General features: G+C 43.7%; 1 pseudogene; it reads right to left on the reverse strand.

Moving 5' to 3' along the window:
* The window catches only part of LOC127053885 (cytochrome P450 2H2-like), a 124,483-nt pseudogene that overhangs the window by 102,865 nt on the left and 2,255 nt on the right, over positions 1–19,363 (reverse strand).

The following is a 19,363-nucleotide window of genomic DNA, read 5'->3' on the forward strand; positions in this document are numbered from 1 at the left end:
AGCAAGGAGGCGTATAGGGGTAACCACCCCAAGTTCTCCTTTCAATTATCAGGAATACTCCTAGGGAAGCCCACTGGACGTGGAACCCCCACTTGGCATAGGAGCCCAACAGTGGAGGTTTATAGGAGAATTAACCTGGGATCCAGGAGGAAGACCCTATATCTACATCCAGCAGGGAAATCAAGCTCCTTTGATGGCTCTAATTGATACTGGAGCTTCAGTCTCTCTAATTAAAATTGCTCCTCTAGCAGGAACAAAAGGGCAAAATATGATATTACACTCATTTCAGGGAAAACCCAGCACCGGACAAGAATGGGTGCAGGTACCATTCTCTGTCCAAGGATTCCACACCACTGGGAATCTGATTCAGACAAAACATATGACCGATGCTGTGATCCTGGGCACAGACTGGTTGTTCAAAAATAACATTATTATTGATCTCTCCAGAAGCGCTCTGTGGAGACTGGAAACCCTTCCCCCGTATCTCCCTACAGCAAGCCATGATAAGTTTGTCACTAACCGAAGTGATAAACTCGTTACTGCGCTCACGGCAGAACAGCAGGAGAAGTGATGTTCTAAATTCCCCACGGTCTGGACCCAGAAGAAAACAGATTGTGGTAGAACTAACGCTTGTGTTAAAATTGTAGGTGAACTGGAGTGCCCACAGAAGCAATATCGGTAACCCAGGGAAGCAGAGACACAGCTCGTCCAAATTATTCAGGACCTGGAAGAGCAGGGAGTAATTAGAAAAACTAACTCTCCTTTTAACTCTCCTGTCTGGCCAATCATGAAGGCAGACGGGCAATTCTGGAGACTAACAATTGATTATAGAAGAATCAACAAAGGAAGTATACCCATGGCCCCCATCGTGGCAGATATGGCACAGGTCATCCAAAAGGTGCAAGCCACCTCCAGGTATTTTTCAGTTATCGATCTGGCTGTTTCTTTACCATCCCATTACATCCTGATTCACAGGACTGGTTTGCCTTCACCGTCAGAGACCAGCAGTACACATGTCAGCACCTACCCCAAGGATTCCAAGACTCTCTAACTATCGCCCACAGACATGTGGTAGATATGCTGGACCAGTTAAGTCCCTCTGACTGACCACTTCTCTATTCCTATGTGGATGATATTTTGGTTTTTGGCCAACTCGAGGCACAAGTGCAAAGACTTACAGAGGACGTCCTTGCATTGATCCAGGACATTGGCTTCAAGATAAGCCTGGAAAAAGCACAATTGGTGCAAACCCAGGTCGTCTACCTAGGTATTATCATTGGCCAGGAGGGAAGGCAGGTAGATCAAAGCAAGGTACGGGCTTTAATTGAAACGCCAGCCCCTACCGATGTGCACTCCTTAAGGGTTTTGCTGGGCGGATTTAACTTTCTACGACCCCATATTTATAAATATGCAGAGATTACGCTTCCTTTATGGAAACTGCTAAAAAAGAAGATGCATTGGGAATGGGGTCCAGACCAGGAGAACGCTTTAAATATCCTGAAGCATAAAGCCCTAACAGCCCCTGATTTACGCTTCCCTGATGAATCTAAACCATTTGTCATCCAGGTAGCAGCTAATGAGGTGTCTATGGCAGCTACTCTCTTGCAACAAAATGAAAACCAAACATTGGTACCTGTGGCTTATGAGTCTAAAAAAACTACACGGAGCTGAACTAAATTTTGACGCCTGTGAACATGAATGCCTAACAGCCATATGGGCCGTTCAGTCTTTCAAGCCACTTACCGGCAGTGCCCCAATTACTATACAAAGTACACATACGCCTCTAAAATACATCCTATCTGGAAAACTAATAAGAGGCAGAGTGTCCAACACCCGAATGACACAATGGACTCTAACACTGGTAAACAGAGGAGTCCAGGCTGACACAGTATCCAAACCTAACATACTGACACATGCTCTTTTTGAAAAGGGGACTAAGCATATATGTCCAGCAGTCACACTAGAACAGAGAAAGCACAAGCCCAAGCACTCCCTGTCATGGTATAAACCCCCACTCTGAACCTTAGCGTCCAAAATATGGGTTACCAGCATGAATTCCTCTAAGCTCAATTACCAGCTTAGTACTTGTAGCGCTGCCACCAACCAGGAATTCCAGTGCCTGGTACACTCCGGTTCGCCCCCACCCCCAAAACCTTGCCCGGGGACCCCCAAGACCCAGTCCCTCTGGATCTTAACATAAGGAAAGTAAACCCTTTCCCTCACCGTTGCCTCTCCCAGACTTCCCCTCCCTGGGTTACCCTGGAAGATCACTGTGATTCAAATTCCTTGAATCTTAAAACAGAGAGGAAAATTCACCTTCCCCTCTCCTTCTGACTCTCCCTCCCAGACTCTCCCTGAGAGAGAAAGTAATTCTAACACAGAGAGAACATTAATCTTTCTCTTCCCCTTCCCTCCTTTCTCCCCACCAATTCCCTGGTGGATCCAGACCCAGTCCCCTGGGGTCTCACCAGAATAAAAAAAAAAACAATCAGGTTCTTAGTCTAGCCAAAAGAAGGCTAAGGGGGGATATGCTTGTTCTTTATAAATATATCAAAGGGATTAATGTTAGGGAGGGAGAGGAATTATTTAAGCTTAGTACCAATGTAGACACAAAAACAAATGGGTATAAGCTGGACACTAGGAAGTTTAGACTTGAAATTAGACGAAGGTTTCTAACCATTAGAGGAGTGAAGTTCTGGAACAGCTTTCCAAGGGGAGTAGTGGGGGCAAAAGACATATCTGGCTTTAAGACTAAGCTTGATAAGTTTATGGAAGGGATGGTATGATGTGATAGCTTAATTTTGGCAATTGATCTTTGATTATCAGCAGATAAGTATGCCCAGTGGTCGGTGATGGGATGTTGGATGGGATGGGATCTGAGTTACTGCAGAGAATTTTTTCCTGAGTGCTGGCTGGTGAGTCTTGCCCACATGCTCAGGGTTTAGCTGAAAGCCATATTTGGGGTCGGGAAGGAATTTTCCTCCGGGGCAGATTGGCAGAGACCCTGGAGGTTTTTCACCTTCCTCTGCAGCATAGGGCACGGGTCACTTGCTGGTGAATTCTCTGCAGCTTGAGGTCTTCAAACCACAATTTGAAGACTTCAATAACTCGGACATAGGTTAGGGGTTTGTTATAGAAGTGGATGGGTAGGGTTCTGTGGCCTGCTTTGTGCAGGAGGTCAGACTAGATGATCACATTGGTCCCTTCTGACCCTAAAGTCTATGAGTCTATAAAAAAAACTGCTGCTAATATTAGCAGCCATTCGCAGCAGCAACAAGCTGAGAGCTAAGATCCAGCCATACCAGATCCTCTTCGGACAGGCAATGAGGTTGGTCATCAACCCAGAACAAGCAGCAGACACAGAGCCGAACAATCCGCTTGCAACTCATGAGCACTTGCAGTGGTTAAAACAGTTGCAGGAAGACAAAGCCACCCTGCAGCATAGGATAAGCCAAGCCATTGAGCTCATGAATACAAAAATGGATCAGAATAAGAATGGGGATTCCCTACTGTGGGAACCAGGGGATCAGGTAATGTATTTGAAGTTGGGCAAAAAGGATCACACACTGGAGTCAAAATGTACCGGTCTTTAATAAAAGGTGAGGTAGAAGCTACTTTTGACTCCATTCCTACCTCTGAGACCGGTCCCTACTCCATAGTGGATCGCCTCAGCCCTCTCATTTACCGCATAGACAAAAATGGTAAATTAAAGTGGGTTCACATTTCACAAATGAAGTTGTTTGCACAAACTAATTTTAATCTGTTGCAACTATATTTCCAGATACCACACACTGCCGTGGACACGGTGTATCTTTATCCCTGCAGAACTATCGGGCATGAAATGCAGTTGCTGAGACCGCCGGTTCTAACCTTACTTCCGCTTTATTTTAATTTTTTTAAGGGCAGTGGGAAACCAGATAAAACGATGACTCCAGCAAAACGGAACACACAGCAGCAGCAGTTCTTGGTTTGGATCACAACATTTGCCCTAATCCCGATGATAATGATGCTACCTATCTCCAAAGAACACACTCGGGCACACCCACGCCAAACCCTAACAAAGCTATCCATGCTCCAGTATACCTGGGACAAGGTAAAACAATCCTCACTGCATTACTAGTACACAACAACTCACACATAGACAACATATCATGGACCCCAACACACCCACCAGATATACACCTAAAACGGGTTGATTTGAACACTAATCTGACAATAACACCTTTAGGGGAAACTCAGGTATATGCTGAGGAAGGGGAACTGGGGCTACAAGCAAATATCTCAGTCCCTGTAGGCCGGGAAAAACATTGGATGGTAGGGGTGCGAACAGAAGGGTATGCAGGAGATACCACGATGCTTTCAGACTACCCCTCACTCCCCTATGTATGGGAAGGATTCGTCACATCAGGAACCCTTATAACAGTAATCATAGTCTACTGCCCAAACCACGCACATACAATGCTCTTCCCTGATGGGTGTGATTGGACATGGGAAAAAGAGCATGTGTTTATAAGAAACACCCCGTTAAAAGTGGTAAAACCAGCTTTATTTAATATCCAGACTGCTCCTGTAAAAGTTTTAGTGAGCCCCCTGCTGGTAGAAGTGAAGATTGAAATGGACTGGACAAGATTAAATGTCTCAAAAGTAGAACCAAAGTGCAAGAAGCCTTTTTCACTCCCTATACTGCAAGCCTGGATGAGGACACACAAACTGTCCCCCCCTCAAGATACACCACATCCCAGAACTAAAAGAGATATTATGGACACTATGCTAGGTGGATTTGGAGCAGGAGCAGGACTTGCCAACTCTATGGACTTGGAAACTATTAAGAACAAATTAAGCTCCCTGGCTCAACTGCAGGACAGTCTTATACAAACACTAGTACACGCCAATGTAGGCCTGGTCCAAATTGGTCTAGGTAACCTAATAGCCAGATGGAATCTGTGGCAATGGCTTAATACTACCACCTGGCTACTACATAAGAAATTTAGAAATATGAAATTACACTGCCATAACTATGGGCTGCACTGAAATGCAGATACTTGCCCTATCTACTTTGGAACACAAAATGTTCTGGGTAATATCGGGTGATATTAAGGTTTTCATGCATTTGTTAAAACAAAGGAAAAAAATCTCTGTTCAATACTTACCAATACGATTGGATGCAATGTTTCTAGCACTGTGAAACCAGACTTGTTAATTGGGGAAATAATTGTAAAAATAGCACATCAACAGTCTCTAGAGGCAAAGGTGTGGAAGGTTAACCCACTCCCCATATTACACATGGGATCATTCTGACTGCCTTGGACGTCGAGCTAGTGGGCCGGAGAGGGAGGAAAACTATTGGACACTAGAGGTTGTACCAAATGGACTCCTCAAAAGTGGGTATGCCTCACCTTACCTGTTGCCCCAGAGCCTTGTAGTAAAAATGTTTCATTGGGATCATGTATGTGGGATGAATTGGATAATGACACCAAAGTACTGTACAATGGACAATGTGTATGTATCCACATATTTTGGAAAGATGGGAGTGTTAGCAGCCTCGTAGTAAATGGATGTAAATGCAATGTTAGTACTGTTTTTACTAAAAATCACACTATTTACCACGGCCAAAAAAGTCTCAGCTAACACTAACAGCTGAGCTGGCCTACTTCTCAATTGACCTTGGAATTAGATGGCAAGACCTTACTAATAGCCTAACTAAAAGCAAAGAAGTAACCAGATTTTTAGAACAGACAAATGACCAAGTAGGAAATCGGACTATTCATATTATACATGACAATGGGGACATGTTAAGGATTGCCACTGCAGAGAAACAAACAACAACTTATCACTGGTATAATATATTCTCTGGATGGTCCCCAGCCACCACTGGCATCCTATCAGTAATGCTACATCCCTTGATAGTTGTCTTGGTATTGAATTGTATTTGTATTATTGGAATGTTTAGCATGTGCTTTTGGATAAAAAGGATGTACAATAGATTGGAATCACAAACCCATGTTGCCTCACAGTACCTTCTTTTAAACAAGTTACACAGAATGTGACACTAACGAGTATATGTATATCGTAGTGTCAAAAGAGGGATTATGTAGGGATATTAAAGAAGGTTTATATTAGACGTGGTTTATATGAAAAATGATTTATTGTTAGAAATGATTTATTGTTAATTGATACTTTATAACTAAAGGTTTATATTAGAAATAAATGTGATTCCTGAGATTTAACCTCTAACCTGCAAGCCACCAGCTGTGTCTGTGTGAAGCCTGCTCAAAGAAATACTTTCTATAAAACTGGTTAAACGTTAATTGACTCTAAGTGCCCGTTCTCTAAGTGACACTTTGTAGTCCCTACTTTACTTTGTAACGGCCGCTGTAAGCTGTTAATTGGTTAATTGACTCAGCACGGGAGCCGTCAATTGACTCTGTGCCTCAGGCAAAACTGTGTAATTACTACTTTGTAATCACCGTGGTAAGCCAAAACAGTAGCTGTTCTAGTACATAGATAGAGACCCCCACCCTCTGTAAGTTTTCATCTCACTTAATTTTTGAATGATAAAAGACAGGGAGTCTCACATAAATTGGTAACACCCCGAAAGGTAAAGAGACCGCGAAATAGATGGGATTAAGATAAAGAATGTATGTGAATGAGTGCCTAGTTTAAAGAATGAATGAATGAATGAATGCGTAGGGAGTTACCAGCCTGAAGAATTCAGTGTCTGCCAAAGAAGGTGTCAAGTGGGATCAACCTGATGACCTGGGGAGGGCAAACTGGAATCCATCCCACCACCTCAAAGGAAGGAAAAACAAACATCTGACAACATGGAGCCAGCCATCTGCTGATTGATTTAACAGCAGCAGAATGAAGCAACTCTCATGGACTGACCTAGGGATAAAATCCTATAAAACTGGACTCTGAAGAATAAGGACTTTGAGTCTCTGGTTCTGCTACCACCCTCCAGGAGCATCAGGTGCGCACCTGACCTGGACTCGGCTCCACTCTTGTGTACAGGATACCTGGCCAGTATTCTGTCACAAGCAATGTTTAGGCTGGTAACTATAACATCTATACAGAACTTGTATGAATGATCGTGCGAATGAGTATATATATATATAAAAGTGTATAAGAAATAAGTAGTAATAGAAGTAGTAATAGGAATAAGTAGCCAAACAACATTGTTTACTGTTATCGTTTGTTTTATTATGGTATTTACAATAAATATGACAAATGTCTTGTCCCTTTTAATAAGATCCTTCTGGTTTTTATTGGTCTAATATAATTGGTATAACAAGATGACAAGCTGCTACTGCTGCTCTCAGTTACTCCATTAACTCAGATGTCTGTGCAGTTGCATAGGGAATCTTAATTCTAGCACCTCCTAACTTCTGAGCGCTTGACTTTACAACCTCAGTAATGTTCAAGTGTCATTTTTCCAGTGTAATCAAGCAACTATACTGAAGGATGTTTTCACAGTCACTGTGATTCTTATGTAACTACACTTCACTTAATGCAGAAATAAGATAAAAGACTTCCTGAAAAAGACCTCTTGGCACTTCCATATTTATTTTTTCCTCACTACTAAAAAATCTTAAAAACTGAGACACCTAAATAAAATAATAATACAAATAATCTTTCACTGCTTATGGGATATACCTAATTAGTGAGGACAGGGGAGGAACAGGATAGAAATTCATGGTTTGTTCTGACCCTCTTGGCCTCTCCAGCCCTGCTTTCCTGGCTGTATTCTGGGCCTACTAAAGTAGATTGGCCTGACCATTACCGGTCATAAACCTGTAGTGACATGCTCGGAACCATTCATGTCAGTGAACCAGTGGTGTTACCCAAGGTTTTCAGAACCCAAAACTGTGGTAACTTAACTGTTTCACTCCAGGCAGTGTCAGGAATAAATCAATGAGAACACAGCAATTCCATCTGATAAATTATTGATATAAGCATGCTCTTATCTAAATCTATGATTTATTAGATATTAAGCGCACAGACATAAGCAACAGGTTTGGAACATCCAAGATATAGTTACCCACAATCTGAGATGATTTTGAGTAATCACCAGCCAGACTTCCAGGGGCCCTCTTTCCATCCAGATGATAAGGAGTTTAGATGTCAACTCCTTTCCCAGAGGAAAGCTCCCACGAACTGATCTGAGGTATTTACTTTTACCAAATCTTTTATAACTAACTATAACAAAGCACACAACCTATAGTAACTCCTAGTAGGTCAACATAAAAACCTCTGCTGGGTCCTCAGTTCTTCTAATTTCAACAAACTACTCATTAGCTCAAAACATTTCTGATTATTTCTAGCCATAGCAACAATATGTCAGGGACACCTAAAACCAAGGCATTCACTTTCCTCTGTAACTTTCTATCCCATTCTCCCATTCTGATTAGCAAACTGCAAGTATGCAGCTGTCTGCCCTTGTCTCACAGAGGCCTGAGATTATTCCTATCTATGTGATATTTGGTTTTCAACTAGCGATGGCTGAACATACAACATAGCTGACTGCTGTACTGTCAAGTTCTGGGGTACACACATGAATGTCAAATTCTGAGCAACAGTAGCGCAATAGGGAACGGGCTCTTTCCTGAAACCAAGACTATTTATCCAATTTTTATTACTGTATGAATGAAACTCCAGCTGTTTCCCTTTTGTCGTTGCAACTCTGTTCTCCTCTATATGCTGAAGTTAGTTGAAAGGTACCTCTTCCCTTGGCTGATTTTTCGAATATTAGCATACTTCCTCTTCCACTGAACTTGTCTCTGAAACCGATCAGAGCTTCCTTCACAATCTCATATCCACACAGCACCACAACCCATTCTGAGCCTAAGTGTATTGTGAAAATTGGGCCATACTTTGCACTGAGCTGTAAAAGTTTAACACAAAAGACCACTAAGTTTTAATTTAGATCCACTTAATTATAAATAAGAATGTGTGTAGATCAGATTACAAACTGATGAAAGCGCTCTCATGCCACTGATCATGCCACTGAGTTAATACTAGACAAGTTATACTACTGATCATTGTCCAGACTTGGCTATTTCAGCCCAGACCCTCCAAGGTATAGTATTTAGGAGACTAACTCCATTGATTTCTATAAGAGTTAGAGGCCAACATATCTTGGAGGCTCTGGGACCTCCTGACTTTTCAGTTCTTCACTTTATCTTAATATATTTTTAACATTGTCCCCTATAGATATGTTTATGCCTTCCCAAGATAATTGTAAAACACAGATTGAATTATTTCATTATGAGAGCAGACTACATTAATATGGGGCCTTTCAATGGTGACCTTGAGCGCTATATAAAAATGACTCTTTAACTCCACAGAAATGCTGCCTGTGTTTATTCAGTCATGGCAGCTGATTTTATGATGACAGGACAGAGTTTCCCCTTTGTTTTACTCTTGTTCGCCTTGCAAAGCCAAAGAGAGAAAAGTGAGATTCTGTTTCCCCTTTGATATCACCAGCAGAATTACTGTTCAATTTCCAATTGATTACACCTGTGCAAATCAACAGACAAACACATCTGTATCTCAGGGCATGATGAGAAGAGAATGAAGGTGAACAGCTGTGATTGGGGGCAGAATTTTCCCTGTACAACCCTCATTATTTGTGATGATTTGCGAGAAGGAAAGAATCCAACCTGTCTATCCAATCCCAGGCTGTGTTTGCAGAGCTCATTAAAATGCCAGAACATGCAGCACTACAATGTTAGCGAACAGGAGCTGCTAACAGGGAGTTTTGCAAGGGAGTTTTGGAAGGGGAGTAGGAAGGGAGGGGGGGTCCCTTGTTGGTCTCATCTGTGACCCATTGGTCCCCTGAACCTGTAAACTGAGCCACATCGAAAACCTTTCTGTTTACAGCAGAGCAGAGCGGACAGGGAGCTGTAGACGGGAATTTGAGAGAGTTTGACAGAGGGAGGCTTACAATGGTGAGGAGGACCCGCAACACCTGTGCCAGCACTGCTTCTGTCTCCTCCACCTGCGCCTGTAGCCAGACAGAGTACCAAAGCATGGATGCTTTTACCCAGATTCTGGTGTGGGCTTGCAAAGACTGTAATTTGCAATTTCCACTTACTGATATCCAGGCTGGGAGTGGCATACAATGTGAAAGGTGCCTACTGGTGGAATCTCTCAGGCAGCAGGTGGGAGAGCTACAGGAGGAGGTGGCTAGGCTGAGGAACATCCATATTCATGAACAATTCCTGGACAGTATCCATGTGGAGACAGCTGACGGTGCTGTCCCAGTTGACAGGACTACCGACACTCCAGTGGAGGAGGAAATGCCTCAGGGTGTATCTGACACACCAGTGGAAGAGGAGGCTCAGGGTGGACACAGCCAGCTGGTTACTTCTAGCAGCAGGCAGTGCTCCACCGCTGCTGCGAACCCTCCTGCTGTGGTAAAAGATAACCATTATGCTCTTCTTGATACAGGAGAGAAGAAATCACCCCCAACAGTTAAGGGGGTGAAGCCTCGTACCCCTAAGGCTGGGAGATCTGCTGCCACCACTGATAAGAAACGTAGGGTAGTGGTGGTTGGAGACTCTCTGCTGAGGGGGACGGAGACACCCATCTGTCGCCCTGACCGTTCATCCCGGGAGGTATGCTGCCTGCCAAGGGCCCGTATCCGAGATGTTACAGAGGCATTGTCGAGGATTATCCGGCCTTCTGACTACTACCCCATGCTACTCATCAATGTGGGCACAAATGATACTGCAAGGTGTGACGCTGAGCAGATCAAGAGTGACTACAGGGCTCTGGGAGTACGGGTTAAGGAGTTTGGAGTGCAGGTGGTATTCTCTTCAATTCTTCCTGTTGAAGGTAGGGGTCCAGGCAGAGACAGATGCATCGTGGAGGTGAATGCCTGGCCCCGAAGATGGTGTCACCAGGAGGGCTTTGGCTTCCTCGACCACGGGATGCTATTTGAGGAAGGACTGCTAGGAACAGATGGCGTTCACCTTTCGAAGAGGGGAAAGGCCTTATTTGCGCACAGACTGGCTAACCTAGTAAGGAGGGCTTTAAACTAGGTTCGACGGGGACAGGTGAGCAAAGCCCACAGGTAAGTGGGGAACAAGACCTGGGAGATGGGTTGGAAACAGGAGGGAGCACGGGCTATAATGGCAGAGAGGAAGGAGGGTCAGGGCAAAGCTGGGAGGCAAGATCAAACCAGTATCTTAGATGCCTTTATACAAATGCAAGAAGTATGGGTAATAAGCAGGAAGAACTGGAAGTGCTAATAAATAAATACAACTATGACATTATTGGCATTACTGAAACTTAGTGGGATAATACACACGACTGGAATGTTGGTGTGGATGGGTATAGTTTGCTCAGGAAGGATAGACAGGGGAAAAAGGGAGGAGGTGTTGCCTTATATATTAAAAATGAACACACTTGGACTGAGGTGGAGATGGACACAGGAGACGGAAGGGTGGAGAGTCTCTGGGTTAGGCTAAAAGGGGTAAAAAACACAGGTGATGTCGTGCTGGGAGTCTACTACAGGTCACCTAATCAGGCAGAAGAGGTGGATGAGGCTTTTTTCAAACAACTAACAAAATCATCCAAAACCCAAGATTTGGTGGTGATGGGGGACTTCAACTATCCAGATATATGTTGGGAAAATAACACCGCGGGGCACAGACTATTCAATAAGTTCCTGGACTGCATTGCAGACAACTTTTTATTTCAGAAAGTTGAAAAAGCTACTAGGGGGAAAGCTGTTCTAGACTTGATTTTAACAAATAGGGAGGAACTTGTTGAGAATTTGAAAGTAGAAGGAAGCTTGGGTGAAAGTGATCATGAAATCATAGAATTTGCAGTTCTAAGGAAGGGTAGAAGGGAGTACAGCAGAATAGAGACAATGGATTTCAGGAAGGCGGATTTTGGTAAGCTCAGAGAGCTGATAGGCAAGGTCCCATGGGAATTAAGACTGAGGGGAAAAACAACTGAGGAAAGCTGGCAGTTTTTCAAAGGGACGCTATTAAGGGCCCAAAAGCAAGTTATTCCGATGGTTAGGAAAGATAGAAAATGTGGCAAAAGACCACCTTGGCTTACCCTTGAGATCTTGCGTGACCTACAAAATAAAAAGGCGTCATATAAAAAATGGAAACTAGGTCAGATCACGAAGGATGAATATAGGCAAATAACACAGGAATGCAGAGGCAAGATTAGAAAAGCAAAGGCACAAAATGAACTCAAACTAGCTATGGGAATAAAGGGAAACAAGAAGACATTTTATCAATACATTAGAAGCAAGAGGAAGACTAAGGACAGGGTAGGCCCACTGCTCAATGAGGAGGGGGAAACAGTAACGGGAGACTTGGAAATGGCAGAGATGCTTAATGACTTCTTTGTTTCGGTCTTCACTGAGAAGTCTGAAGGAATGTCTAGTATAGTGAATGCTTACGGGAAGAGGGTAGGTTTAGAAGAGAAAATAAGGAAAGAGCAAATAAAAAATCACTTAGAAAAGTTAGATGCCTGCAAGTCACCAGGGCCTGATGAAATGCATCCTAGAATACTCAAGGAGTTAATAGAAGAGGTATCTGAGCCTCTAGCTATTATCTTTGGGAAATCATGGGAGACGGGGGAGATTCCAGAAGACTGGAAGGGGGCAAATATCGTGCCCATCTATAAAAAGGGAAATAAAAATAACCCAGGAAACTACAGACCAGTTAGTTTAACTTCTGTGCCAGGGAAGATAATGGAGCAGGTAATCAAAGAAATCATCTGCAAACACTTGGAAGGTGGTAAGGTGATAGGGAATAGCCAGCATGGATTTGTAAAGAACAAATCGTGTCAAACTAATCTGATAACATTCTTTGATAGGATAACGAGCCTTGTGGATAAGGGAGAAGCGGTGGATGTGATATATCTAGACTTCAGTAAGGCATTTGATACAGTCTCGCATGATATTCTTATAGATAAGCTAGGAAAGTACAATTTAGATGGGGCTACTATAAGGTGGGTGCATAACTGGCTGGATAACCGTACTCAGAGAGTAGTTGTTAATGGCTCCCAATCCTGCTGGAAAGGTATAACAAGTGGGGTTCCGCAGGGGTCTGTTTTGGGACCGGTTCTGTTCAATATCTTCATCAACGATGTAGATGTTGGCATAGAAAGTACGCTTATTAAGTTTGCGGACGATACCAAACTGGGAGGGATTGCAACTGCTTTGGAGGACAGGGTCAAAATTCAAAATGATCTGGACAAATTGGAGAAATGGTCTGAGGTAAACAGGATGAAGTTCAATAAAGATAAATGCAAAGTGCTCCACTTAGGAAGGAACAATCAGTTTCACACATATAGAATGGGAAGAGACTGTCTAGGAAGGAGTATGGCAGAAAGAGATCTAGGGGTCATAGTGGACCACAAGCTTAATATGAGTCAACAGTGTGATACTGTTGCAAAAAAAGCAAACATGATTCTGGGATGCATTAACAGGTGTGTTGTAAACAAGACACATGAAGTCATTCTTCCGCTTTACTCTGCGCTGGTTAGGCCTCAACTGGAGTATTGTGTCCAGGTCTGGGCACCGCATTTCAAGAAAGATGTGGAGAAATTGGAGAGGGTCCAGAGAAGAGCAACAAGAATGATTAAAGGTCTTGAGAACATGACCTATGAAGGAAGGCTGAAGGAATTGGGTTTGTTTAGTTTGGAAAAGAGAAGACTGAGAGGGGACATGATAGCAGTTTTCAGGTATCTAAAAGGGTGTCATCAGGAGGAGGGAGAAAACTTGTTCACCTTAGCCTCCAATGATAGAACAAGAAGCAATGGGCTTAAACTGCAGCAAGGGAGATTTAGATTGGACATTAGGAAAAAGTTCCTAACTGTCAGGGTAGTTAAACACTGGAATAGATTGCCTAGGGAAGTTGTGGAATCTCCATCTCTGGAGATATTTAAGAGTAGGTTAGATAAATGTCTATTAGGGATGGTCTAGACAGTATTTGGTCCTGCCATGAGGGCAGGGGACTGGACTCGATGACCTCTCGAGGTCCCTTCCAGTCCTAGAGTCTATGAGTCTGTGAGTCATTTCTTCAAAGCTGAGCCGCAGTTTCTGCCTTACCATCATTTTGTAAGGCAGGCAAATATCATTAGAGCAATTTTACAGATGGAAAAATTAAGGAACAAGGGGGTTAAGTGATATGGCCAAGAGCATACCTGGAGTCTATAGCAGAGGTAGGAAGAGAACCCAAGGCTCACCACTGCCATTTCCTTACATAACCCACCAGAGTGCTGTCCCCACCCTGTGATCACTTGTATCCACTGCAGTGCAGCTGCGAGGGGCACTCTGGATTAGAGGTCAATAAGATCCCCTTTAATATGAGCAGTACCTTATCCCGAACAGTTTACATCTAGCACCCAAGATAAATTGTTTAGTTAAAAAATAAGTTGAAATTTGAGTTGATGTGGAATTGCCAACAGGCTAGGCTTGAGCCAGGCTCTGCTTAATGTCCACCTACAACCCAACAACTGATACCGAAAAAACACCCTTACCTCCTCTACATGTTGGGCAAGTTCTTCATATTCAGCTGCAGCATGCCCTCTATGATGGGAAAAGCAACAGGCCCAGGAGGCAGCTTCCCACTTCCAGACATCTTTCTCCATGCTGAAAGGAAAAGAAGGGAAGAGATACAAATCACCAGGAAAACCACCAGGTTCTGTTGCTCACAGAGCTTCCATTGCAGAGTGTAGCAATTATTCTGGATTCTGGCAAGATAAAAGAAAGGAAAAGTGGATCCTCGCCTTTTATATTGTATACAGTAAAAGTGGGTACAAGCAAATAGCCAATAGGAGCTGTCAGTTCCTCTGAGTTAACAAGATAAACTCTGGACTAACAAAGGTGACTGGAGTCATCACACTTGGAATAGAATGTTGTAGATGTGCAGACTCACCCCTGCGGCGCCTCCTGCTGGTGACTTCTAGGAATTAGCTCATTCCAGCTCCAGAGCACTCTCTGCAGGCAGGTGAAATTTCCATCCAACACATTACTGGCGTGAAATCCCCAATGATGAGAAAAAGCAGAGAGGCCATGGCTCATGTACTCAAAAACGCAGAATGCTGCATATGAGTTTTGCTGCAAACTCTTCCAGCCTAGTGTTCCAGCCACATTGGGTTCTACAGGAACAAAGGACTGGAAAAATCTGGTTAGACATCTGGCATGCCATGAGAATGCAGCAAATCACCAGAGAGCATTTCATAGGTGGAAAAAGCATGATATGTGACTCAGGTTAAAGGCCACCATAGATGAGCAGCATCAGGAGAAGATTGCGTTTACTGGCAAAATGTTCTGAAAAGGCTCATTGCCATTGTGAGAATGCTTGCTACCGAAAACCTAGCACTGCGTGGCACTTCAGATCAGCTACATGTGCCAAACAATGGAAACTTCCTTAAAATTATGGAGCTGATGGCTGCGTTTGATGCTGTACTCCAGGAGCATCTAAGAAGAGTCACCACCCAAGAAATGTACACAGACCACTATCTTGGAAAAACAATTCAAAATGAGATCATACAGTTACTGGCAATAAAGCCAAACAGAAGGTTGTGGCAGATCTGAAGTCAGCAAGATATTACTCTGCTATTCTGCACTGCACACCTGACATCAGCCACATGGAACAAATGACTTTAATGGTGTGTTTTGTAACAACAACAGAACCCAGTGAAAATGTCCCTGCAATGGTGACTGTCAGAGAGCATTTTCTAGAATTTATTGATATTGATACTACAGGAGCTGGTATGACAAATGTGCTTCTTAAAAAACTGGAAGATACAGACATTGCAATAGCTGACATGAGAGGTCAGGGCTATGATAATAGTGCCAACGTGAGAGGAAAGAACAGGGGAGTGCAGACATGGATCCAAGAGTTAAACCCTCAAGCTTCTTTTGTTCCATGCAGTTCTCATTCACTGAACTTGGTGGTCGGTGATACAGCATCAGCTTCCAGTGAGACTGCTGAATTTTTTAAATGTAATTCAAAGCATCTATGTATTTTTCTCTGCATCAACTCATCAATGGCAAATTTTGAAGCAACATCTGGGAACATCCTCTCTGACCCTGAAACCACTGAGTGCCACATGCTCGGAAAGTTGAGTGGAGGTAATAAAGCCTATCAAAAACAAAATTGGGAAGACAGATGCCATTATGGAGGACAGTGCTATGACAGGAACTGTTCATGGGAGAACAGTGGCAGATGGAAATGGAATCACAAGAAACATACATAATTTCAAATTTCTGTGTGGCTTAGTGTTGTGGCATGACATACTGTTTGAAATAAATGTTGTAAGCAAGAGACTCCAAGGTGTTGACCTTGATATATCTGGAGCAATGGAACAACTGGACAAAACAAAGTCATCCTTACAGTCTTACCAGTCAGATGAGGGATTTCAAAACATTCTGAAGAAAGCACAGACATTGGCAGAGGAACGTCACACTGAAGCTATTTTCCAAGCCATTCAAGAATACAAGAGTCACCAAAGAAGATGACATTTTGATTACGAGGCACAGGATAATCCCATAAGAGAACCCAAACAAAAATTCAAAGTTGAATTCTTTAACCAGGTGCTAGATTGTGCAATACAGTCAGTTGAAGAATGTTTCATGCAGCTCAAAGAACACAGCAGTATATTTGGGATGTTGTATGATATTCCAAAATTCATCGCTATACATGAAGAAGACCTACACCAGCAATGCAGGGCACTAGAGACAGTGTTGACACATGATGACATGCGCGATATTGATGCGACTGATGTAGGTGATGAACTGAAAGCCCTTTCAAGATACATTTCAGCAGGATCAACTCCAAAGGCTATTCTGGAATATATGTGCACAAATAAGATGACCACCCTCTTTCCAAATGCTTTTGTTGCTCTGCACATACTTCTAACACCTCCTGTAACAGTTACCAGTGTAGGACACAGCTTCTCCAAGCTGAGGTTAATAAAAACACATCTACGCTCCACAATGACACAGGAGAGGCTGGTCGGCCTTGCAACCATCTCAATAGAGCATGAGCTGGCCCAGACTGTGGACCTTCAGCAGGAAGAAGTTCAAATATTTGCAACCAAGAAGTCACAGAAAGCACTACTTTGATTATTCAAACAGATAATAATGCCAGTGTTTACTATGCAGACAAGAAAAGTTACATTTGCTGCTCAGTCATTTGAAAGTTAAGCTTCAGAGTAGCAGCTGTGTTAGTCTGTATCCGCAAAAAGAACAGGAGTACTTGTGGCACCTTAGAGACTAACAAATTTATTTGAGCATAAGCTTTCGTGGGCTACAGCCCACTTCTTCAGATGCATGGAATGGAACACATATTGAGGAGATATATATGCACACATACAGAGAGCATGAAAAGGTGGGAGTTTCCTTACCAACTCCAAGAGGCCAATTAAGTAAGGGAAAAAAAAACTTTTGAAGTGATAATCAAGATAGCCCAGTACAGACAGTTTGATAAGAAGTGTGAGAATACATACAAAGGGAGATAGATTCAATGTTTGTAATGGCTCAGACATTCCCAGTCCTTATTTAAACCTAAGGTGATTGTATCTAGTATGCATATCAATTCCAGCTCAGCAGTTTCTTGTTGGAGTCTGTTTTTGAAGCTTTTCTGTTGCAAAATTGCCCTGCAGGTCTGTCATTGAATGACCAGAAAGGTTAAAGTGTTCTCCTACTGGTTTTTGAGTGTTATGATTCCTGATGTCAGACTTGTGTCCATTAATTCTCTTGCGTAGAGACTGTCCGGTTTGGCCAATGTACATGGCAGAGGGGCATTGATGGCACATGATGGCATATACCACATTGGTAGATGTGCAGGTGAATGAGCCCCTGATGGTATGGCTGATGTAATTAGGTCCTATGATGATGTCACTTGAATAGATATGTGGACAGAGTTGGCATCGGGCTTTGTTGCAAGGGTAGGTTCCTGGGTTAGTGTTTTTGTTCAGTGATGTGTGGTTGCTGGTGAGTATTTGCTTCAGGTTAGGGGGTTGTCTGTAAGCGAGGACAGGTCTGTCCCCCAAGATCTGTGAGAGTGAGAGATCATCTTTCAGGATAGGTTGTAGATCTTTGATGATGCGCTGGAGAGGTTTTAGTTGGGGGCTGAAGGTGACAGCTAGTGGTGTTCTGTTATTTTCTTTGTTGTGCCTGTCTTCTAGGAGGTGACTTCTGGGTACTCGTCTGGCTCTGGCAATCTTTTTTTTTCACTTCAGCAGGTGGGTATTGTAGTTTTAAGAATGCTTGTTAGAGATCTTGTAGGTGCTTGTCTCTGTCTGAGGGATAGGAGCAAATGTGATTGTATCTTAGGGTACGGCTACAGTTGAAGTGTGAGTGTGGTCACAGCACCAGCACTGGGAGAGAGCTCTCCCAGTGCTGCACGTAAACCACATCCTCTTTTGTTTTTTTCCCTTACTTAATTGGCCTCATGGAGTTAGTAAGGCAAGTTAAGCATAATTTAAAATTTTTGAACAAGGCATTTTAAGTTGTTAGTTCTCCTTTATTGGGGTAGGCAACAGAGCAGTACCATTAGAGGAGTAGAACAGGAAGAAGGCAAAATTGAGATCTTTCAAAGTTCTGGCCCAAGCGTACTGGGGTGTGGCAGGGCAACAACTCACTGGCACGGCACCTCCTGCTATTTGTCCTGGGAATTAGCTCTTCCAGCCCGGAGAGCCCTCTGTAGGCCCATGTCACCTGCCGATGGCCCCTGGGTCCTTCCTGAACCCTGGTGCCCCTCTATGTCAGGGTTCTGCCCCAGCAGTAACCCACAATCTGGGTCTCCCCACCCAGGGGAACCCCAACCTTGCCTCAGTCAGTCACCATCTAGCCCCCGCTCCCCGGGGCAGAGTACAGTCTATAAACCACTCACCATCAGCAAGGGGGGATGGATCAGCTGCCTCTGCTAATCTCTGTGCTGCTCCTTTGCAGCCCCAGTACCCTTTCAAAGGCTTCTAACTAGACCTGCAGCCTGGGGTTTTGCTAGACTGGAGTTCCCCAGCTCCCTCTGCCCTTCCCCAGAACTGCTCCACTTCAGGTACACTACTCAGCTTCCAGGCAGCCAAGCCCTTCTCTCTCAGAAGCTAGAGAGCAACTCCTCCAGCCTCTGGCCCTCAACCTTCTTATAGGGCCAGCTATGGCTGCTTCCCCCAATCAGCCTAGCTTTTCCGCACCACAGCTCTCTGCAGGGCTCCTTCAGGACCGGAGCAGGGTGACCACCCCGCTACATGGGGCTACACTCCTCCGAACTCAGTGGGTTCTGTGGCCCTGTGGTTCCTCCCCTTAGGCTGAGGGAGGATCCTTTAGCAGTGGGCCCACTTCCCAGACACCCAATAGATACATGGGGCTACACCTTTAAGTCAC

This window comes from Gopherus flavomarginatus, chromosome 6, assembly GCF_025201925.1.
Source record: "Gopherus flavomarginatus isolate rGopFla2 chromosome 6, rGopFla2.mat.asm, whole genome shotgun sequence".
In the NCBI taxonomy this organism is placed as follows: Eukaryota; Metazoa; Chordata; order Testudines; family Testudinidae; genus Gopherus; species Gopherus flavomarginatus.